This window comes from Alligator mississippiensis, chromosome 3 (genome assembly GCF_030867095.1).
Source record: "Alligator mississippiensis isolate rAllMis1 chromosome 3, rAllMis1, whole genome shotgun sequence".
NCBI lineage: Eukaryota > Metazoa > Chordata > Crocodylia > Alligatoridae > Alligator > Alligator mississippiensis.
The window spans coordinates 57,553,335-57,577,806 of NC_081826.1; the positions used below are offsets into that span (position 1 = coordinate 57,553,335).

The 24,472-nt window shown below is 41.3% G+C and overlaps 1 protein-coding gene across 4 annotated transcripts in view; it reads right to left on the reverse strand.

The window, feature by feature from the left end:
* The window catches only part of HNF4G (hepatocyte nuclear factor 4 gamma), an 89,543-nt gene extending 65,393 nt beyond the window's left edge, over positions 1 to 24,150 (reverse strand). Inside the window, exons 1-2 of one of the 4 annotated variants that reach the window (XM_019498637.2) lie at positions 23,549 to 24,150; positions 10,519 to 10,645 (exon numbers count right to left, since the gene is read on the reverse strand). The gene's annotated coding sequence lies outside the window, so the exon portion shown is untranslated. Of the gene's footprint in view, positions 1 to 10,518; positions 10,646 to 21,014; positions 21,393 to 23,548 lie in introns of those variants that run through there. The other 3 variants (XM_059723964.1, XM_019498638.2, XM_019498636.2) reach the window with 3 other exon arrangements.
* Positions 24,151 to 24,472: the final 322 nt, after the last annotated feature.

Consider the following 24,472-nt stretch of genomic DNA (forward strand, 5'->3'; position numbering starts at 1 on the left):
AGGCCTTTTCTTAGGAATCCCAGCTCTGGTACCAGTGGCCAATTCCCAGGAGCAAAGAGTCCTAACAGTGTATTCAAGCTAGAGATACTGAAATTGAGTTCCAACTATCTTGTTTCCAACAACTTCTCTAATGGATCATCATCAAGAATCAAACAGCAGAACAGCATTTCCTCATAGACTATACTACTTGCTCCCTGACTACTATGACTATGGGTGCAATTCTATTTTTCTTTCCATTTCTATCGTACTTCTGCATATCAATGTCTAATGCAAAAAGATAGAGGCAGATGGACTAGTGATTAGACAAATGAGGATGACTATGGACCTCCTATGCTTTATCCCCAATAGTTTGAGGGTTAGGGCATTCACCCAGGAAGCTGGAGAACTGGGTTCTGAGTCCATGGGAAGGGTCCCCCTCCTGGGGCTATATGTGTACATAAACTATATGAGCAGGCTTACGTGACCAAAGCATGAAGTGGGAGCCAAAATGGCCACGAAAATAGCAAGAAAACTGCCACCTAGACACACAAGGGGAAAAAGAATTTACCTTATATTTAACAGTGCCATCTGGTGACTGTAGATCATAATCATAACAGTATCACGAGTATTTTCATCATCAAGGTAGGTAAAGGTGGACATGCAAGTTTTGCGCCAGGACTGGTAGGTGTCATGACAGTTCGTAAAGTTGAACTGTATTCTCATTTAAAGGTTGATGCAAAGGGAATGTATTATTTTGAAATTAAAACTACTATCTAATATGATTATGCCACTGTTTTTATATTCAAGCTTGCATGGGGAAAAAGACAGTAGTCTTGAGTAGCTGAAAATTTATGAGTGCTATAGACAGCATAGCTACTTTTATGGCAGAAAAAGCAATAGATCCTAAGCAAACACTGATAAGTCCTCTATTCTTCTGAGAAGTCTCCACCCACGTAAGTGTCCTGACATTGGAAAGCCCCACAGCTTTGATAAGAGTCAAGGCAAGTTAACTGTAGAAAACAATTTCATTTCTAAAGGCAACTGAAAACAGCCATCATGTGCAATGATTTTTGGGACACAGGCCGTGTCTTCCTCTATGTTTGGACAATGGCTGGCACATTTTGAATCTTACCATAAAATATATTTTTAAAAATTTAAGAAATTTTTTATGGAATCACAAAGTAAAATCCTGCTTTTAAAACCTTTCTTTACATCTAATACAACCAATGTACTTTCATAAAAAATAGTTTATACTGAATCATAATAATTAAGGACTGAAAATACCTGGCTGACCATTTTGCCACCAACAGCCCAAGAAATAATTAGGTGACCCAACATAAACTATAGCAGTTTGCATTTGATAGCATAAACTAATAACAGTAAAATGGCTCATATAAATTATCCTGACTACTTGTGCCTGTGAATGTTTGTACAATTCATGAATGAGAAAGGGCAATATTTTAATAGTATTTAAAACTAATCAAAATAGGTCTAAACAATCACTTTATCACTCAGTCAGACTATCCTCACTACCCTCATAAGAGTTCTACCCATGATCATTTCTGCAAAATCATGATTTTTACAGGCAATAATTTGGCTTCTTGTTTAACTGTTTTACAGATAAACAAGTATCCACAAACCAATCATTTCCAAGTAGACAAGTACAAAAAAAGACATTGTTCTTTTCTGTTTCTTAGCTCAGCCTATATATGCTTCGTTCCCAGACCTGAAGAAGCACTCTTTATGCCTGAAAGCTTGTTCAATATCTCTCCTAACTCTACAGCTAGTTCAATAGAAGAGATCATAAAAAATCCTCTTGGACATCAGAAAAACAGATCTTTACTAATAGTACCTAATGTACCAGTCAAAACAGAAAGCACAGGTATTGGAAGGGAACCATAAGAAATTCTAAAGTCTGCAGTGCCCTGTGAATTTGCTGGGGAGATTGAAAGAACATATTGGATCAAGCCCATGACTTCTCTAATACATATACTATATCTGCAGTGCTTTTAAGAACTCTCTTTTTTCCAAAAGAGAAGTATTTGTGATTCTCAGCACCAACTTGAAACCCACAATGTTTAATTTTTACATTAAATTATTTGATTAAGTGGAAAAAATGCTTGAATAATTTTCAGAAAGTGATAAAAAAGATAATTTTACATTGTCACCCATATTTGCAAAATGTAATCCCAATCTAGCATAACACCACATATGTGAAACATGAAACAAATTCAGTTTGTTTTGTCACTTAAAGAATATACTGTGAAAATCAGGACTGCAATGGAAACTTAGCCAATCATACCTTGAACCACTAAAGCTCCTCCAGTAGCAAGTGCCTATTTACGTGTATTCCCACCATCCTTGATTGTGGGACCCTCTTGTAATACAAACAATAGCAGTAATAATATTAGTTAGTTTACAGCTTTTGCTAAAACTACAATATAATGAACATTAAGAATTATAAATATAAATTAATAATATGTGTATATTTTATCATTTTTTATAAAAGCATACAATAAGATTGCACATGCCACCAGTTTAAACAGTATCAACCAGAACATATTATATGTGGATACAAAAAAATATCCAGATAAAATGAAGCAGTGAGCAATAAAATAAAACAGGGAGATTCTATTTCATTTTGGCCCTTATTCTTTGCATAAGTAATGCAAATACACCTAGAGAGTATAAAGTAGGCTGCGAGTTGTTAGACAGAAGGCAAATTGAAAAGTGTAACTGCAGGGAGGAGGGGCAGCAGGGCCAACTGACAGGTACCATGGGAATTTTTGGCATGTCAGAGACTGCAGTTTATCAGTGCCCGGTAGGGCTCAGTGGGGGTGAACAGAACAGTGCTCCCCACTTCAGGGAAGTTTTGCAATAACAGGTAAAGCCCTGTGCCCAATAGCACAGTGGGGGCACAGAAGGAAGGGATGTAGGGAGCAAACTTATTGGAGCAATTTTCAACTGGAATAATCAAGTGAGAGCCCAAACATTTGTACCAGAGAGGTGGTGCTAGGAAAGGTAGAGAGGACCTTGCCCAAGGTATTTTTCATGGCATACTAGTACTGGCAACTGAAAACTCAAGTAAATATAAATTTTAACAGAATATAACAAAAAGTTCTTCCTTTTTGTTGCCAGTAGAAACCATAATAAGCAAAATAGTTGCTGTCACAAGGTCTGCTCCTCAAAAATCTTTCAGCACAGGCTGATCCTAGGTTTAAAGCCAAAAAGAATATTGTCACTGACTTTAATGATAGGAAATTTAAAGCAAGAAAGTAAAACACTCAGAAATATTGTGATATCTTTTTTCCTGAGCCTTTGTTCAAGAGGAGCAGAATACTGTACTAAAGTTAACCCCTTAGTAAACAAAGAGTAGGTACTTTCCCTGCTTCCATTCACACTGAAGTGAGAACCGGTAACTAATCTTGTATCTTTAGAGCTCTGTGAGCCCTTCAGGCTATTTTAATTCAACAGAGTATGTCTGTGTGGCCATTGTAGCACAGCAATGATTACACCAAGTTGACTTTATTCTTCTGTTCACAAAGAGGTACTCTTCATTTCCTAGATCAGTCACAACTTGCCCCAGTGATCCCAAAAGAAAAAGGAAGAAAAATAAATACACTATTATTCTTGTTAAGAAAACTGGCATGAAGTAGTGATTACTGATTTTCCTCTGCAATCCAATACCAAATACTGCTTTCATGCTAAGGTTACATAGGAAATTAAATTAAAGGGAAAATGTATCTATTTATCTATTTATTGATATAGATGTGTAAATTATATAGAGATATTGATATGGATAGTCATGTATTATGTTGGCAAAACTTATTAGATATATATATCTATATATTATTATATACTATAGTATATATAGATATATATCTTTTTCTTTACTTTACACATGTACATATATAATATATATGCATAAAATATATTATATATGTATACATAGGAATGATATAGATACAGATGTACATATATTACTTTTTTAAATGGTGATAAACTGACGTATTTGACACTAGTGTTTCTTTGACTGAGCTGTAGATTCACAGCACTGCACATCTTTAACCACAAAGTAATGAAAGGGTGACGAATATTTACTTCCATTTTTATCAAGTTTTATAGTGTCTAGACTTTCTATCTCAGCTATTGTGCCTCAAGGTAAATCCAGTTCAGAAAAAAAATCCCTATCTCATTTCCCTGAAAACCTAGTTATTTTATGTACCTCAACAACCAAGCTACTCTACCTTGTCATTTCAATTTTCACATATTTTCTGTTTGTGTATTAGTTCTATGATTCAGTGAAATCTCATCTCTTCAGTAGCTCACTGCCATAAGCTACTGTCCGGAACAAAGCTCTCTCTCAAATTCAATCTCAAACAAAATGAAAAAGAAAAAATATCACAAATGAGAAAGTGGACCACAACCAATCCTGTGGGTACTATTCTCACAAGCGCTGCAAGTTCTTTTGCTTCATCAACCAAACCTGAACTACAGGATGGTGCTACCATCTCTTCAATTGCTGATTGAGAAATAATAAAAATATGACTTTCTGAAGAGAAGCGCAGCATCCATGCTATGTGCCAAGTTGACACAGCTGAACAATACTGCTCTCTGTCAAATCTATAGTACAGAGGGACTTCCAACTCAGATAAACATGGAAAAAGTCCTATGAAGTTTACTTGCAACAGGTTATACCTAGAATTCACATGGCAGAGCTGTTACCATTGGTCCATGATTCCTATTACTAGGAACAGATGCCCCATTGTGCCAGTCTGAATTGTATTTGGTATAATGTGTATGGGGCACAAATCTTCTACTAATCAAAAAGGAAATTTCCAAAAAATTGTTTGCTCTCTTAAAACTTCACAATGTGAGTTGTCCCCATAAGGAAATATCTTGACCAGCTGAAAAACACCAAAAATATAATGCTTATGTGCCAAACACTTTTATATATTGGGAGTGTGCCATTGCACATATGACTGCTAGTGCACTTGCTTTAGGGCTAGGTATAGACAGTCAAAAAGCCTGAGGTTGGATTGATTTAGTCTTTGCAGGATAGTCTAAACCGCACAGATTAAATTGAAGTGAACAGACATTTACCTCTGATTCAGGAAATGCAGTCACATGCCTGCAGTGGCTCAGGCCAAAGCTGGGTGATGATAGAGCACAGCTCTCTGGGAAGTCTCTGGGATTTGCAGTCCAGAATTACAGCAGCAGGACTCTGCAGGGTTGCTCATCACTTCCTCTTCCTGCTTCCAGATGCCTCCAGATGTGCTTTTGTAGTCCATAGTTTCAGCCAGCAGTAAGTTTGAGCAGCGGAAGGTTATTTAACTCCCCTCCCTGACCCTAGACCCCAGGCCCCAGCTGGAGTTTGCCTGGGGCAGGCCAGTCCATCCCCCACCCCGACTGAGCAGCATCCCCAGCCTGGCTTGCCCCTCCCACCCCCTTCTTCTGCTCTAGCTAGAGAGCAGAGGCATGGGGCAGCCCTTCTGGAGCAGACAGCACAGAGCAGCCCAGGGCTGGAAAGTATGCTAGGATGCTGGGGGGACTGTGATTTAACTTGAACCAGGAAGGCGTCTGAAACAGAAGTTTCAGAAACTGGTTTGACCCAAATCAGTTAAGTCTGATACTATATTCAACTAGGTTTACCTTAAACCAGTTTCAGCCATTTTGAAACTGGTTTATGTGCATGGAGCTTCTGTTCTGTTACAGGTTTAAATCAGTTTCTGATGACTTAAACTAGTTTATGTGTAACTTCTGTCCCTAGCCTAGAAGGACAGAATAGAGAATGTACTGCAGTCCATATTACAGCTAGGAAATATATTTTTTCAAGACAGCAGTGCCTGCAAGTAATTTCTGCGAACAAGATCAAGCCACTGACTATGTACAATATAGATTCCACACCAAATTCATTGTTGATGTACAGTTTGTGCTATCACAGTCAATTAATTTAATATGAGTGCATAGGATGAAAGCTAACACAATTTAATTCACTGTTTTGAGCACCAATTTTGAGTTCCATACATTGCCAGTCCCAAATCTTCATCTTGTTGTCTTGGTTTCAAACTGGAATCATTCCAATGACATTACTGGTAATATACCACCATAAAAAGCAATGTTTTTAATAGGATTATATCTGAATTCCTCTAAGAATACAAGGGTTAGGGGCAGACATTCAAAAAGCCTGAGCCTGAATTGATTCAATCTTTGTAGGTTAGTCTAACCTGGCGAGGCTGAACTGGTTTGAAACCGGACAGACATTCTCTCTGGACTGAAGAAATTCAGGTACATGCCTGCAGTGACTCAGACTAGAAGCTAGTGGGGGCGGTGCTAGAACAGCCCTCCCTTCTCTTCTGCAGGGAGCTGAGCTGAGGGGGGGCATGGCCAGGCCCCGGTGGACTTTCTCATTAGGGATGTCTGCCCAGGCTTTTCCCCGCTGGCTGCTCAATGGGCCCCCAGTCCTGGGCTAGCACTGTGAGGCAACCGGGAGGTGTGCAGTGCGTGAATATGTTGATGATACAGAGCTTTTCAATCTCCCTTCCTGCTTCATCACACTGTCTTTAGCAAACTGACAGATGAGCAAGCCAGCCGGAGGTAGAGCTGATAACAGTCTTTATTACCTGATTAGCAAAACATTAGCCTCTCTCCACATTACTTCAAACTTCTTAAACAGTTTACCAGCTGACCTGTTGATTAGCTCCAAAAGCCCTAAGCAGTCACTGTTCCGTCTGCCTGCCCTAGTGAAACTGGAAAGACACACACAGATACCTCTTGATATTAGCTAGCATACTACTTGCTGGCAACAGTCCCAGCTGTTGCAGAGTGGAGGAAGGGATCTCTGCTTAAGCAGCAAGTGGTGAGAGGGAAGGGAGAGGGGGGCACAGGAAAGCCAGGAGATCCTGCTGTGCCTGCAAGTCTGTGCTGAGCTCCAGCCAGGGAGCAGAGGGGAGGGGCCAGCCCTGTTGTGGAGCAGAGAGCCCAGCCCAAGCCAGAGAGCATGCCGGGATGCTGGGGGGCTGTGATTTAACTTAAACCAGGATGAGGTCTGAGATAGACACTGCATAAACTGGTTTGAGACAAATCAGTTAAGTCTGATACTACATTCAACCAGGTTTATCTCAAAGCAGTTTCAGCCATTTCAAACTAGATTATGTGCACTGAACAACTGCTCTGTTACACGTTTCAACCAGTTTCTGATCACTTAAACTGGTTTATGTGTAATGTCTGTCCCTAGCCAAGAAGTACCATACTGGGTCAGACCAGTGAATCATCTAGCCCATTGTCCTGTCTTCAACAGTGGCAGAAATGGATGCTACACATGGGAGCACTGAACTGGATCTCTCTCAAGTGTTCTATCCCCTATTCAATACTATCCCTAGCATTCACCATTTATTGGTTTAGAGATTCTAAAGGAAACATTTCCAACTATTTCATTCAATAGCCAGTTTGTTTAATATTTTCAAAGTTCATATTCAATCACAGTTGGAAATAGCTATTACAAATACTTACAATAATTTTCTACTGTGTTTTGCCAATTTGACACTGAAATTAATCTTTCAGTGTAAAGCACCTCTTCCATAAACATTTGGATTTCAATCTCTTTGTAATATGTGGATGGTCCTCAATTTTCTTTTTGTTTTACTTGGAGATTTTGCTGTATTCTAGTATACAACCTTTGTTAGTGCTTCCTGGAAACTAGCAACTTTTCATTTCTGGATATCTGAAGCCAGGTCCTATTTCACATGCCGTTTGGTATGGGGAAAATTACCCTGCTTTGGGGAAATTGTCATTTCCTTGCTCCTCCCAGCTTTCACTGTGCTGGAGGAGCCAGGGGACAGCTAGAGGAGGGGAGACACTCTGGTTGGGAGCCAGAGCATCTCCGTGGAGGATCAAGCCTCTGTGTCTGCCACTGCATGCTCCTGTGGCATGTACTGCACTGCTTTTTTTGTGGGGGGGGTTTTGTTACTGGGATTTCCAGGTAGCAATTTTTTCTCCTGTACTGCAAATTTGTAGTGCAGGGCATGTTTTCATGTGCTGAGCATGCAGGCAAGAGGTTTGCAGCGCCACAAACTGCACTTGCCTACACGTCTGGATCCAGCCTAAGTGTGTAAGATCTTATCTCACTTTGCTTGAATCCCTGAAAAAAACAGGGATTCAACACATCAACTTTTGTTTCATCCTATCGTCTTAGACTAAAAACTAAATGACAGTTAGCAATGTAGAAGAGGAGCAATCTATCTAAGAGCTATCTAAGAGCAGCCCTGTGGGCTGGCTGCAATAAACATAAGCTTTAGCCTTGAATAGGACTTATATTCAAAGGACAGGACATGTGGCTATGACTAAAATAATTGTGGCAAAAGCTGACGAGGATTCTTCTTTAAATCTCCTTCCTTCTTTCCTAAAGATCTCCTGGCAGCAATTCTAGTGCTTGATTAACCTGGAATCTCATGCTTTATCTGTCATATAACAAAGCAAGGAGCTGTTTTCCCAAGCTAAAGCTGATCAATTGCTCAGAATCACAGGTCTACATCTACAATTATGTATACTGGGGCCACCCAACTCATTTGGGTGAGTGGGCCAGATCTGGACTGTAGGATTTCTCACAGGCCAGACAACCCAATGCCAGCAGTGTGGCAGGTGGCATTAATCTCCATATACTGACTACACTGCTACTGCTTGCCTTACTACCAAAAGACACCCCTAACAAAGAACTCAACCCAAAAATTCAATAGTGGGGTGATGGGCACCCATGGCATTAACACTGCCACTGCTCACCCTGCCACATTCCAAAGGCATCTCCAACACTGACACAACAATTGGCAGGCAGGAGGGATAATGTTATCACCACTTACCCTACCACAGGGTTTCTGGCCCAATGGACCATGATTTAACCATTCATGAGTTGAATATGGCTTGCAGACCACCAGATGAACAGCCCTGATGTGAACAGGCCACCAGTTGAACAGCCCTTCCAGTTATGATGCAAGCAATTGTTAAAATTGACAGTCATGGAATACCAAATATGTGGAACACACACAATTTTGCAAGAAAAACAAGTGATGTCCTTTGACAGAAGCTAAATTTAAGATAGGTTGCCAAGTACCAAATTGCCCAGCTGTCAACTTGTTTATTTGAAATCTTTATTTAAAAGACAAAAATCTGAGCTTTTTTCCTTGAGTAGAAACCCATTCTTAAAAATAAAATAAAGTGGGTGAACAAAACAAATTTAATTGTTAAAATGAGATTCCTAAATATAAAATGTGGCATTTCACTGGCTGTCTCTAATGGAGTACTGATGCACATACATTAGTTTTGTGATACTAATCAAGCAATTACTAATAAGTACTATATTTTTTCTTAAAAGCATATTTAGATATTTCCACATATGCTGTGGTATTACTATACATTTCAATACACTGAAAAAGTAGATGTTACTGTATTTATAAGCATACTGAATCTTACTTCTGAATACATTTATTACATATGACAGCCAAGATTTTTCTAACTCAAATAACATCTATCTTCTGTTTTCCTGTAGATCAACATCAGACCTTTCCCATTTATTTCATTTGGCTTAATTCTCCAAGTGTTACTTCAAGGAACTTAAAAGATTTTGTATAATTACAGATTGACATCTATGAATAAGACCAGAAGACCTTTTATCCTGCCATTGCTTCGAGCATGCAACTTTGAAACACACGGTGGTAGTTTTGCCTAAGCCTCAGTGATACTCTACCAAACAGTGTAATTAAGGGGTTCACAAATTTTTCATAGTGTAGTTGACGGTTAGATAAAGAGATTGTCTTGTGAATGATTTCTCCACCTATTAAAACTACATTCAGTTGTACAGAGTATCTTTGTTCTCATGCATAGTTGCATACCATCCCTCTGGCAACTATTTCAATTGCTTTTATGGACAAGTATACTTGGGAAATTATTTAATGTATTTTGCCTTCTGTTAATACAACTTAGCAGCTAGAAATAAGGAAGATGAGACAGTTCCATGTTACTCTGTAGCATACTGGAAACCACTAAGAGCTTGATGGACTTCAGTTTCAGAAACTCTGGTCTATTTACAATTTAAACTCAAATGTTTATATACTAGGAAGTACAGGTAGTGTTATCAACATTTCTTATAGCTGGAAAAAAATAAACATACAATATAACTGTAAGTAGTTGGGGGGGTTTTCCCCCTTAAATTATATAACTAATGAGTCATATAAAGTGGTTCTAAATGGATTTAGATCAAGATGCAGGACTCAGAGGCAAGTTATTGATTTTCAAGAGGGATCTATGTCACAAACTAAAAACAGAATTAAGTGCTTTATGACACTATGAGAAGCTGGGCAACTAGCATTCTCATATTACTTAACATATTCACTCTAACTTATGGATGGCACAGGATTCAGACAAATTCTGATTTGTAAGCTTTACTTAGACTTTAAACATATGTTGGCATCTTCCAGCACCAGTGCAATTACATCATTGCAACAGTAGTGATCTGATCTAACAGTAGCCATATACAGAAACACTTACCTGGGGGGAAATATGCCTGTATCAATTCTACACGATGATATGAGCACAGCTGCAGGAGTGCTAGAGCACTGATTCTCAACCAGGGTGCTGCAGTATACCGGGGTGCCTTGAGATCCTTTCAAGGGTGCTGCAGGATGCCATAAAATGTTAGTATTATTGGGTGTGCAAACACAGCTCACAAGATAAACCCAGAGATTTCAAATAGGAATCCAAAGTGTTAAAAAACACTCTGACCTGTTGTGGTCTCTCTGAGTTCTCTGCAACAAAATAAGTGCTCTATAATTTCTCTGTATTCAAAAAATGAGTGAAAACTAATAGCTGGCATTTTCCTAGGGATGCATTAATACTATGAACGGGTACCTCAAACCTAAAAAGGTTGAGAACCACTGTGCTAGATAGAGTTTTTTTATTCTTTTACTGTGTTCACAGACCTTAGGTCTTCTCAAAATCAGCTACTTCCCTAACATTAGCCTTGGTTGCCTCCTGGAACTTCTAATTTCCTCACAGAACTGAAAGATGAATGTGCATGTATAAAGCCAGCTCCTCTGACAATGTTTCCTCTACACGCACTGCACTGATCAGTCCTCACTATTCAAGTAGATCTGTACTGGGTCAGACTCCATCTGAGGGGGCCCAATCTAGTACCCACTGAAATCAGTTAGAATTTTGACTTCAAGGGGAATTGGAATGGATGACAGGTTAAAGAAAGAAAATTCTGCCCCTTAGAGACAAAAAAGGGGAAAAGTCATAACTGAAAGATAAAAAATAAAAAATCCTGTGCAGTTCCTGCAGAAAGCAAGGTCACTAGTAAGTAATCATCAGTAATGTAACTAGGGTGAGGTGAATGTGGCAGTAGCTGGGGTGTCAGTTTAGAGAGAGCACCAGCAGCATCCTGAGGTGCTCTGCACTGCTGTTCTCCAGCCTTGGAATTCCCCAACCCATGGTTCTCTGGCACTTAGCACCCCCCTACACACAAAAGGTGCTGAAATTGCTAGTTATGCTTCTGCAAGTAATAGAACTTCCTTGGCACCTGAGAAAATATGTCTGCTGTCTCAGCAGAGGACTGCAGGGTACTTCAAGTTCTTCATCTAGCAAATAGATATAGTGGTACTCTGCACTCCAGGATCAGGAAGTATGCTCAGAGACAGGGCGTAGCCATGTAGATTTGCCTTAAATACACAAGTGCACCTCATAACCATTCTTCAGAGTGTCCTGTTATTGGACTGAGGCATAAGCAGGGCTGACTAGGGCAGTGTTTCTCAACTCATGGATCTCAACCCAAAAGTGGGTCACAAAAATATATGAAAGGGTCATGAACAAACTTTAAAAATGGATTCTCATTTAAAGAAGAAATGTGTGAGAAAATGTGGCTTTTACCTTGCCGGGGGCAGGGGGGGGTGGGGGGGGGGGACAGTGGGTCGGGAGTGAGGGACTGGCCATCAATGTTTGCAAATGGGTCCTGGTACAAAAAAGGTTGAGAGCTACTGGACTAGGGCTTGTAATTTCATACTGACTGGAGTTAGAATGAAATTTTCCACAGACTAGGAAACTATTATGCTGATGAATGATCCATAGAGATCATAGATGTCAAGTTGGAAGAAACCATGTGTACAGTCCCTTTTCAGAGCACAGCCCCCCTTTCAAGGCTTTTAAGACCCACTAGCACCTACCAGGTGGCAGCCTCTCCATGTCCTTTTAACTACATGATCTTGAGTTTACTGTAAAGTTATAGGGACTGTTGCTTCTTGGCCCCTCTTAATACAGCAGAGTTGTAACAGCTAGGCACCATTATTTCTATAGCTCCTATATGGAGATTCTGATCTGCTACTCTGAAGGAAAATAATGGACTTAGATTAACTACAAGGCAAAGAAAGACAAAGTGCTCAAAGGGTTAAACTATTTGCTGCAGTCACTGAGTTGTTATTGTTCTCCAGTCCAGTCTGAGCTATATTCATTTTCTTCCTGCCAAGGATTTTTCTGCTTTATATAACCAATTTTAAAACATTCATTTGACTCTGTGTGGTACCATACATTCTTAGAAAACTCTTTACCAGAGTACTGGCAGCATGTTTCATTTTCTACCTTTTTTTCAGCATCAAATAGGTAAATCTTGGGAGACAAATTACTTGACCTATTCAAATAAAATAAGATAAAAGTTATGCTATTAAGCTACAAACACATGTTGAATTTTTTGTTAAAATTTCAATTATTTTTTTCAGCTGATTTTTGCTTTGGTAGCTTGCTTAGGCCTCCTTATCCTTGGGCTGTAAATTGTGTGATTTAAAGTTTCCCACATTTGTTCAAAGTTTTAGGAGACTCATAGCATTACTATTGAAAAGCATTGCTAGAATGTAGTTACTTGTTCTTATCATTGTACTTGTTACTTGTACTTAACATTATTTGATATATTGTTTAAATGATGCATGAATTGTTGTCTTCAATCAAGGTTCTAGAAAGCAAGCATCCACATCACAAAAATCTACCCATGCTATTTACCTTTGTTGACAGTCTCAATGGGGTGGAGAAAGACAGAAAGAGCATGAAAACTGAATTACCTTCCTGTTTCTGAATATGAGAATTAAGGACTGATGTGGGGCAGTGTAAGAAAACTTGCTGATCAACAGAGGCTTCTATTTCCAAGCCTCCCAAATTTGCCACTTTTCACAAATACTAAAGCTCAGTTTAAAAAAAACAAACAAAAACAGATCAAACCGAACAAACTCCCAAACCCAATTCCTTAGTTCTTTGAGGTGCTAACCATGAACGACGCATGCCCCCAGTAGCTGGGGGGGGGGGGGGGAAGGGTACAGCTGCACTGGCAGCAGCAGGAGCAGAGCAGTGGTAGGTGCGGAGCTCTCACAGTGCTAAGTGCGGAGCTCTCACAGACGCTGCCGGCACTGGCAGCAGCGGGGGGAGGGTGGCAAGTGACAACCAGGGGTCAGTGACCACCCACAGCTACCAGCAGCAGTGTCAGCAACAAGGTGGTGAGCGGCGACTGCCCAAGTGTCAGCGGCGCCTTTTTGTAGGGGGTGCATCACCATGCTCAGGGGGTGCGCGTGCACCCGCATGCACCCCCTATGCATCGCCCCTGGTGCTAACTACCTCTTAGCACCTATATCTAATTTAAATTGTATATTCCTTTGGAGGGGGACTGATTTTATGGGGTGCCAAGTTCAATGTCAAATAACAGTAGCAACAATAGGATCCTAGCACTATGTAACATGTTTTCACATACGATGCAAATAATGTGACAGGACAACCTATCCATGCCTCACTCAAATGTGTTCACCTCAAAACATCAGTTCTCAATCCAGAAGCAAAGCAGGAATTAATAAACAGAATTCTGAATTCTCATCTCAAAGAATCCACCTCTGTTTTCCATCACCTGTGGAAATTCTAATGCAGGATGTCTCTCTTTTTGGGGTATATCCTTTTCCTTTGATAAAATTACAGGATTTTCTTTGTGTAGCATTTTAACAGCATACCTTCTTGATGGGCCTATTATGAATTCTAGCTCTTTATCTCTGAGATTCTAAAATGATAAGCAGAAAGATAAGAGTGGTGTTGAAATTGATGGTTGAAATTGAAATTGATCGCTTTCTCCTTACTATTTGTCCAATAGCAATTTCGTGGCCAAAGCTGCTCCTGTTACGACACTCACATTGATAATAATACCTTAAATTTAAGTCAAATTGAGTTCTGGAACTTCAGAGATGTTTGACAACAAAGTGTTGCTTCCACGTCCCTCAAAACCACTTGTTAAAGTTATATATTTAATATTAATATCAAAACTCACTGAAGCTCAAAGCAAAGAGCAAGAATACAGGCAATGCTCACCATTCATGGGGGATACATTCTCGAGATCCCCGCGAATGGTAAAATCCGTGAATAGGGCACTGCGTTCATGAACGTCATGAACGCAGTGCCCCGGTGGCTGGGGGGGACATGGCTGCGTTGGCAGCAGTGGAAACCCGGCATTGGCAAGCGTGGAGCTCCTGAGGAGCTCCTGTAAGTGTATTTAAGATGCAAGTTCGGCATTCGCGAATATTTGAAACCGCGAATGCTGAACCCGCAAATAGCAAGGGTTTTCTGTACTAGAAAATACACAAAACCCCAAAAGCAACAACAAAAAAGGGAGAGAGTTTTAAAAGTGAACGGGGCATCAGACTCTGAAGACACTAAAAGCAGCTTTGAAATATAGATCCTTATGGAAGAGTTCAACATAGTATAAAATCTAGACATTCCCAAAGAGAAACTATAATAACTTTCCTAAATACAAACAGACAACATAAGTGCACATATGTATTTACATAGGCAGTAGCTCTCAGGTAAATTAAAAAATACCCTTACATTTTCATAGTAAGTAAAGAATTATTATTTCGGTTTTCCAAATGACAAGTTAGAAGCAAAGACTGAGGAATAACTGAACAAATTAAACAAACCCTATTGCCCTAATAGCCAATTCAGTAGACATCAAATCCATCTAAGATAATTGCCATTTGTCTGTCTGATCAAAGCCTCAAATAGGAAAAGCCATTTTCAACAAAGTCCATGATGACATTATACGAATACACTCAATACAATGACCAGCACTGAAATGGGGAAGGGAACAGTTAATGTGATTTGTAATGAAATCTGGAACCTTTCCTCATCTAATGCTTGTTCCACAGTTTATGTGAAATGAGTTTGTAATCCCAGTGTAGTTCTTAATGACTGAATCACCACTCCACAAAAAGCAGACACCACAAGCATCCTTTTTGTTTTCTAAGGAAGAGGCCAAAGATACAAGCAGCATGGATTTGGCAGTTTTCACAACCGCTAGAGCTCAGTGGATCAAAAAAAAGGGTACCAAACAAACTCCCGAATCTTCTGTGAGGTGCTAACTACCTCTTAGCTCCTATATCTAATTTCGATAGTACCTTTCTTTGGAAAGGGACTGTGATTATTCTCTAGGGTGCCAAGCTCAATGTCAAATAACAACAACAGTAATAACAACAATACAATACTGACACTGATATGTAACATGTTTTATTTCAGATATTCTCTTAACACAAAATGCTCAAATTAAGGGCTCTGGTGAGACAGGAGATGTAAACTAGTTCTACTGCTACCAACTTTTGCTGGTTTGGCGAATTAAAGGACTTGAGTCTCTCCTTGCAGCTGTCTATCTCATATAATTTTCTTGAAAACTAAGAGTGTAAATACTGACATTTTAAGAGGTGTGTCAAAAAGACACAGGCACAGAATACCTTCTCTGTCTGTTTTCACAGCTTTCTTCAGAAAGCTCAGAAATGGGAGAGAAAGTGGCCTTGTGACAAATACATATCTGAAGCTGCCACATTCTCCAAATTTTTTCTTCCATTTAAAAAAAGGAAATGTCTAGCTGTTACAGCTGCAAAAAAAACACTTGAAACGGTAAACTAAGGGTAATTCATACAGATACAAGTCTGCAAAGAGCCTGAAACATCACTTCTGAGAGTGTGAGCTGCCACAGTCAGCTCTATAAGGTTAACTCAGATAGTCCAGGAATGAGAATTTAAATGTCAGTCTTAACTAGTTAGTGTCCCATGAGAAACAAAAAAAGACAGAACTGCACAAGCTGCTGAGTGATATCTCATTTTGATTCCCTAAGATCATCTGGAAGATACTACTATTTGTTTTCTCCTAGTATGGCACTACCACATCCAATCTGCCTAGCAAAACCCATGTGTACTGTATACTAAAGCCCTACCAAGAAAAAGCCAAGCTCAGGGATCCATGCGGCAATCTGCTCATATCTGAAGCAACTGCACAGTCTAGTGTGAAAAGATTTGGAAGAACATCAGCAGCCTACCTCCCACCACCAACCTTACATCCTGTATTTGAGGCTGCATTATCATGCATGCAACTGAATATTTAGGGACTGTTTTCATAAATAAATAATAATATAAACTTTATGAACAGACTGCTCCATTAGGAATAAAACGTGAGAGAAAAGATATTGTTATAAACCTCCTGCTACAGGAATCCGGGACAACCACGGAACGTGGCATATGTGATTAGGATATTCAGAAAGCACCCCTGACAAGCGGATGATACTAACTGCAAAGTTTTTGTGCTCACAAGCCAGAAAACTGTAGTGGAATATATGATTCCAGTCCCTTCCTAAGACATTTGTCTGTACCAGACAAATATCTTGCCCTGATAATTGATGTGAGGTGGCAGGGGGGAGGCTGAGGATCTGGACCAAGGATTCTTGCACCCATTGTAGAAGCATGCCACAGAGGCAAAAATCTGTCCCTGAGAATTTTAAATCTTATAGGCTGCCATGTCATGTTGTGAACTAAATCTCATACAATTCATCACCCAAGTTGCAGAAAAATAGTTCAAGAGCTCAAAATAATGAATTCTGTCATTTCCAATAGAAGTGTGAAGGGAGAATTATGAATGAACCTTTTAAAAATACGTATGTGGAAGGAGATTGCCCTTCTACAAAATGAAAGCAGCATGCTTCCATTTAAATGGCCCAATCCTGAAACCAAGACCTTTCATTTTCAATTAACTTAAATTGACAATTGAAAAAGGTTTGAAAGTGTGGCTTGAGCCTTTCAGTTTGATAGATTTCAGTTATGATATTACATACACTATTCCAACTTGATTTCTAGGGGTTTGTAATTGAAAATTTGAAAAGAAAAATATTTAATTGAATCAAGGCTGATGAAAGATGCATTAATATATCTCTGATCTACCTGATGTACTGCTCATTATGCACACTTTTTCCCTGTGGTGCAAATCATTTGCTCTTTATTAAGATACACTGTGCTTTAAAAGGTAAAACACATAGAGATGGATCAGAAGAAAGTGCATCTCAAACAAGGTCCATTTAATGTGTGTATCTTTCAGGCTAGGGATAGAAATTACACATAAACCAGTATAAGTGCTTGGAAACTGTCTCAAATCTGTAACACAACAGAAGTTCAATGCATATAAACCGCTTTCAAACTGGCCAAAATTAATATAGGATAAACCTGGATGGCTGTAGTATCAGACTTAACTGATTTAGGTTAAATAAATGGACTAGCATCCCTCTGGTTTCTGGCCTTATTCACTGCCAGCATGTGGCTGAATTTCTGGAATCAAAAGTGAACTTCTGTTCACTTGCTTATCAGTTCAATCTATGCAGTTTGGACTAACCTGCAAAGATGAAATCGATTCAGCCTGAGGCTTTTTGACTTCTGTGCTTAGCCTAAGTTAACATATAGTATATTACAAAGACAACATGTTTGTGCAATGCATGTTAATGGTTTAACACAAAAAAATCCCAATCTGTGATACCAAACTTTATCTTCTCAGAAGAACAACTCATCCATCATATACTGAACAGCAATTAACACAATTCTACACAAGATATAGGAAATGTAACTGCTAAATTTCTTACTTAATGGCATTATAGTGAAGACCTTTTCACCTCTTCTTGTACTTATGGAACAAAAAAAAGGCTGTCCAGACAACTGAGTTGCTCAGTTAAATAAAAGGTTAAAAGAAATTATTCAACCAATCTTTAAAACTGTATATGCTGTAAATCTAGCTAGGGAAGGATCTTTAACTTTCAATAGCATAAAGGTTGTCTGATCCCAGAATAGCAGAACAAGTAAGATCAAATAACCAGTCCAAAAGCTGTTTTGCCAGAAATAGTTACAATACAATAATACAACACTGTGTAGTACCTGTGGGTAGAGAGACAAACAAAGGAAACAAGGGTAAAGTATATATAGACTACAGCACAGGTATATAGATTAACAAATCTAGTATATTTGCCGACTTTTACAGAGGGCAAAAGCTCTCTATAATGATTCACTTAGGTTTCTCAATGATTCATTCTTAAATCAACTATCACAGTATTAAACTTTTTTCCATTCTTGATCTAATACAATCCCTCCCCCCCAACAGAAAATTATTATGTTTTACCGACTACTCAGAAATTACCTATTTAGCACAGTCTTTTTACTATAAGTATTACAAAATCAAAATCCCAAGTCCTGCATTACTAATTCTTGAACATCTTAAAAAGGTATGTCTGATTTTATTGGTGGATTCATATATTATAAAAGAATAGTACAAGCCTAAGGCAGCCTTTTGTTTTCCCCATAGCTGACAAGGAGCCAGAGGAGGTGGATATATAAAATGCTGCACATAAGGACATGTGACACTGAGGATGTGTACTGAATCTTTCTCACTCAGGATCTATTCTGAAAAGTGTGGACTGCATCCAGAGGGAGGCTATAGAAGAGTAGGGTGTTCACAACCCAAGAAGGATTCAGTTCATAAGCTCCAGGCAAGAAGAAATTTAAAGTACAGTATCTCCTTTGCTTTTATAAATGACAAATTAGACAAAATTATTTTCAAATATGCTAGTGAAATAGTGTAGAATATGATCCCCAGTTTTCATGTCCAGTCACGCTAGGCTAGGCACAAAACCCGAGGAAGCTGATGAAACATGGCTTTATTCTATCTTGAAATGTCCTTTTCCAGAGTCTGGACAGGACCCCATTTATCCCCAAATATAAACTAAAGCAACATCAGGGATGCTGTGATTTAAACCTAATTGCAGAGGCCAAAGAGACTAGCCGAGCAAATTGGGATTTCCAGGTCACAGAAATCCTCTAGTCATGCTTCCTTTTTTCTCCCCAGCTATGCCCTTTATACTGGCGTTACTGGGAAGGGAAGGGGAGAGGTGGCATAACTGCTCTGTCAACTCTTTGCCACATGGACATCCTCCTATACCAAATACCAAGTTCAGAAGTTTTTTGTGGTTTCTCTGTGCACAAAGGAATTGTAGCAAACTAGCGTGGTGGGCCTATGAGCTGAACTGGATTCAGGCTGGTGTGAATTCACAGAAGAGAGGAGAATTTACCCTGTTCTCATAGAAAATAAGCTGTAGGGAGAGTAATGCTTTGTGCTGAGGAGTGTTGAGGAGCCAGTGCAGAGAATTTTATATGCTCCAAATGTGTGAGCTGCAGAAATGAAAGGTAATGTTCTGAGCAAGAGAACTGCATCATGATCTTGTACTACACCTGATTTTTTTAATGTGTATGAGGTGAGCCTCAAGCAGGGCTGGTATGCATCAGCAAGAGGGGAGGAGAGGGACAGGGAACTGAGCACCAGACAATGAAACTAGCACTCTTAAACATTTTCTTTTCTCCTACTCAAAACTTCAAAGACACCAAGGAATGATGGGAAATGTGGATGGTGTTACAAAAGAATCACGAATGTAATAAAAATAAAAAATGGGAGAGAGAAAGAAGGGGAGGACTAATGTATTGTTCATAATACTTCATCAACCCCTGGATATAACTGAATGTTTCCTTTTTATTCTGTGCTTGTTGCATGAGCTCCATCATAGTGCACAGTATTTATTTAGTTCTTTATAGTTTTCTCAGTAACTCTTTAGTGCATTCTAAAGTCTGACCTTGAAAAACTGTTTAACATGATCAGTCTGACTCACTAAGTGAATTGTCCTGTATGTAATTAATAATTATGTAGATGGCACTTTAAATTCTTTATTGGCTACATAATATATATAGGAAAAATCACAACTCCTCAGTAATACATATGCAAGCAATAGCAATTTGAAACAGGCTGATAGTAACCCAAAGAGGGTTGGTGATGGCTTATTCAAGATGCATTATTGGCTCTGCCAGATGTGAAAATGCCTTTGAAAAATGGGTTGTGTTTGTAGCATAGTGTGTGCTTATAATATTTTAACATATTTCCCAAGCCAAGTAGCAGGAATGAAAGTTAGTGTCACAGGTTTTTATTCCCCTATTCGCCTTTAAAATTGCATAGGTGAGCTGGAAACTCTGGTAGGACCTACAATTTGATAAGGAGGGGGCTGTGAAATCCAGGTCATTCTTGGGGTTTGGGCCTTTGCAAGGAATGCCACAATACTGTTATCTTTTTTTAAAAAGCTGGAGAGCTACAGGCTCCCCTGACAAAGCACTCAGTAATTGCCAAGCCCTATTAGGCTCCCCAGCCCAACAACAACGAACCAACGTGCTTCACTGGGAAAGGGGCAGAACTGAGGAAGGTGACACACAGAGCTTTGGGTGAACAGGGACGTTTCTTTTCTTTTTTTTTTTTTTTTAACTACAAAAACTAAAACCCTTGACAGTTCTCCAGTTCATCCCGACGTGCTCTCTAGGGGACTAGCCACCGGCAGAAGAAAAAGCCCAGCGCTCGCAGCCCCGCGATCTACCCTCCCGCCCCCACGGCCCTCTAAAGAGGGAGGTCTTCACATCACTGAGGAGAGAGGCGCATCGTGACCCGCTCCAAATCGATACAGAAATGGGAAGGAACTGCTCCCCTCGCGCAGTCGGACTGAAGTCTGCTTTGGCACTTGGCTTTGCAACCCCGAATAAAGCGGCGGCTCGGGGTCGGGGTGGGTCGGCGGCGGGAGGGGCAGGCGGGCGCGTGCGGGCCGAGCTCTTCCCAGTGGCGCTGACACAAGTGCAACTTACCTGCCGGGCAGAGTCGCTCCCGTGCTTCCCGCGCCGCAGCTCTGGCAAGTCAGGGCGGCGGCGGCAGCAGCAGCATCTCCCGGGGGCCGACTCCCACCCGCCCTCGGGCGCCTGGCAAGCCTTTCTCCCCCTGCCCTGACCCGTCCCTACTCCTGGAGCCTTTAGGTTTCGCTTGCACCGGCGTTAGTGTGTGCTCTACAGGGGATATTCACTTCGCTCAATGGCGACAGGGCAGCAGCCCGAGCCCCAGCCTCAGATCGATTTACTAAACAAACTGAAACGTGGGTGGGGATGTTAAACAGTAACCAGGCTTCTCACTGAAACCGAAAGCTGCCGCCTGCGCACGGCGGGGCAAAGCCGGCCCCTGCTCTGCCGGGAAGTGCCTTGCCCTGCCGGGCCCTGCGGAGCCCGAGGGGATGGCCCAGCCCGGAGCACGCACCCGCCAGGCTCCTGCTGCTCTGGCAGGAGGAAGAAATAGGCTCCTCCGGCGCCTGGTTTGCGAGCCCTCGCTCCATGTTGTGGGAAGGGAGTTCCTTCACCCCGGGGGCACCAGCGCACTGCCCAGGCGGTCTCCACTCGACATCCCCCGGACCTGCCCTGGGGTCTGATTCTCGGCAGGCGCCAGCACGACCCGGCCACAGCCCGCCTCGAGCAGCAATGCCCCTGCCCCTCCAGCACCCGCTCCCACAACCAGGGGCTTGGTAGTGAGCCAAGGCAGAAGAGGACTCCACTAAGGAGCTGTCCTGAACCACAAAGCGGGGGGGGGGGGCTACAGTACCCGGAGAAATGCAGTAGGACTGCTCGCAGGTGCCCCTTTCATTATGGGTGTATTTAATAGCTCTGCTTCCCCTTTTCAATGACAGAGATGCTGATCCGAGGACGTCAGGAAAAGGGGAGGGGTTTTTGTTTGTTTGTTTGTTTCTCCACAGCCAGGAACAACTCGTTTGACCGCCGCGCCGGCTTGTGTTTGCGCTGCAACTGGTGCCCCCGACCACGGGAGCCCGCCCGCACCCGCGCAGCGCAGCGCTCCGGCGGGCCCGGGCTTCAGCGCGGGGGCTCCAGATTCCACATGGCGTCTCCCCCTCTCTGCTGCGCTCCTCGACTTGGCCAAGCCACCCGTGCGTTTTATGAGTCCAGGGCACAAATGAGCGCACAAGTAGAGACGCCTAAATTCATCGTGTGATTACCGGGGACAATCAGAACAAGTGAAACAGGCGGATCCCGTGGAGGACGGCTAGTCCTTAAGGTTTTTCTTCCCTCATCAATTCGGTGCATGGTTATTTGTGTAGTAACCATACCGTGGAGATCAACTGGCTGGATTTCTCTTTGCAGGATCAAAAGTTTCCTTAGTCTCCTTCGATGTCTTTGCTTCACTGAATCTTGTAGTGAAGACATCCTTTTCGGAGCAAACTTGAGATAGATAGATAGATAGATAGATAGATAGATAGATAGATAGATAGATAGATAGATAGATAGATAGAATTCTTTAATATATGGAGGGTGTATATATACGTGTGCATACACAATCACACCCCTATTAGAGAATTTTATATATACACATTTTATATACACACAGATACACACACATATATATATATCCATATAAAGAAAGAGGTATGTATACATATATCTATATATGTCTATATATGGAGAGATTTATACAGATACATACATGCATATGCATACATATATAGAGAGATATATAATTATCTAATATAGAGAGAGAAGGGAATCTATATATGAAGATATATATGTATGTATTTGTGTAAATAATTCTCTAATATATAGAGAGAGAAGGGAATCAAGGCTTTAAAAAAAAGGTATCTGCTCCCTTTGGTTCAGGTTTCTCTATTACACACGTGTGCGTGTGTGTGTGTGTGTGTGTGATAGAGAAACCTGAACCAAAGTGAGATGAGGCTTTTTTTTTAAAGGTGCTTCCAGTCTCTAAAGACATTAGGCAGAAATTCATGACTGCTCCCAACCCTGGGAGAAACTGTGACACAAGGGAGCGGCTGGCATTGTACTCTAATGGGGAGATGGGATTGAACCAAGGGGTGATGGTCTTTTGCGGGCTTGTTGAAGCCAACGAATATTTCCGAGGTGCTGCTCCCAGGAACACACTTAGTAGCTGTGGTATCTAGACCATGATGGGCAAAACTCTCTCTTCAGTCACACCCGTTGCCATCAGGAAGATGACATCTAATAACCTTGATGCAACCCAGGTGTTATCTGGACCCTGCTAGAGGCACCTGTAGGGCCACACGGGTGTCTGAGGACGGGATCTGGCAGGCAAAAACGAAGGGCTCCGGAGGCGGCACCCAGAGAGTCTTTCTCACTATGGCTATAAGCGTTTCCGAATCCCACCACACTGGCATTGCTGATTTAACGAGACGGAGAAGCGGGGAAAGCACTTTGAAATAAAGGAGTGAAAAATAACATGAAAAACGCCTCTCCCTCTCGCATCTCAATGCGATCGGTGATTATTGGTTTTCCCCAGGAAGTTCTTTCTGATTGTGTGTCGTGACAGCCATTACCTTTGCCTTGAGGAGTGGAAGACTTTCATTTGAAGTGTTACACGGGAGATTCCAAATCGGACGAGGACTCTCTTCTCACTGAGGAGGGAGCGATCTGGACTCCAGCTGACAACGTTACCATTCAGGAAACGCTCGTGATTAACAGAAATAACTCTCCAGCTGTTTAACAATGCCGATGTAAATAGCTTGCGGCACCTCCGAGATTATTGTAAAGGTTATTTTTAAAGGCCAATAAAAGTCACCTAGGAAGATTTTAGAGGGACATATTGTGTCCATCTCCCGTGGCAGATAAATTGCTAGCGGGGCTGCGTGGAAGGTGCTACCAGCGGGGAATAAATAATGTTCCCACTGCTGGTTAAAGCGCACCCCGCAGTAATCCAGAGGACCAGGCGGGAAGTTCGAACAGGGGCTGTTACTCCCAGGAGTTTGCACGCGTCCATCTGCTAACCTGAACCTCCCTGGATCGGCTCTGTCAGGTTCTAGGCATAAAAAGGCACCTTTTGGTTTTTGCTTTAATTGGAAGAAAATGAACCCGGCGACGATTCCATGAGTTTATGACACCACAGACGAATCGATTCCTCGCGTTTATGACGCCACAGACTGTTCAGACCGCCGCAGAGCGGACACACGTGCGGGGAACGGGCCAGCCCAGGGGAAAGGGGCTGTTAGCGCTCGTGCACAGCTAGCTCCCCGTGCTGCCTGCACCGCTGCGGGAATCTACAGGGCCACGTGGCATTCACCGGAAGACTTCGGCTTTTCATTATCACTTCAGTTTCTCCTCTCTCAATTATTTTAGGACCGGCCCCTACTTCGGGGGCCGAGAAGGGCTTGGGGTGGGAGGGGTGCCTCGATGGCAATCTGGCTGCCGATTCTCCTTCTCCTTGCATCTTTTCACATGACAGGCGAAAATCAGACTCTCGCAAG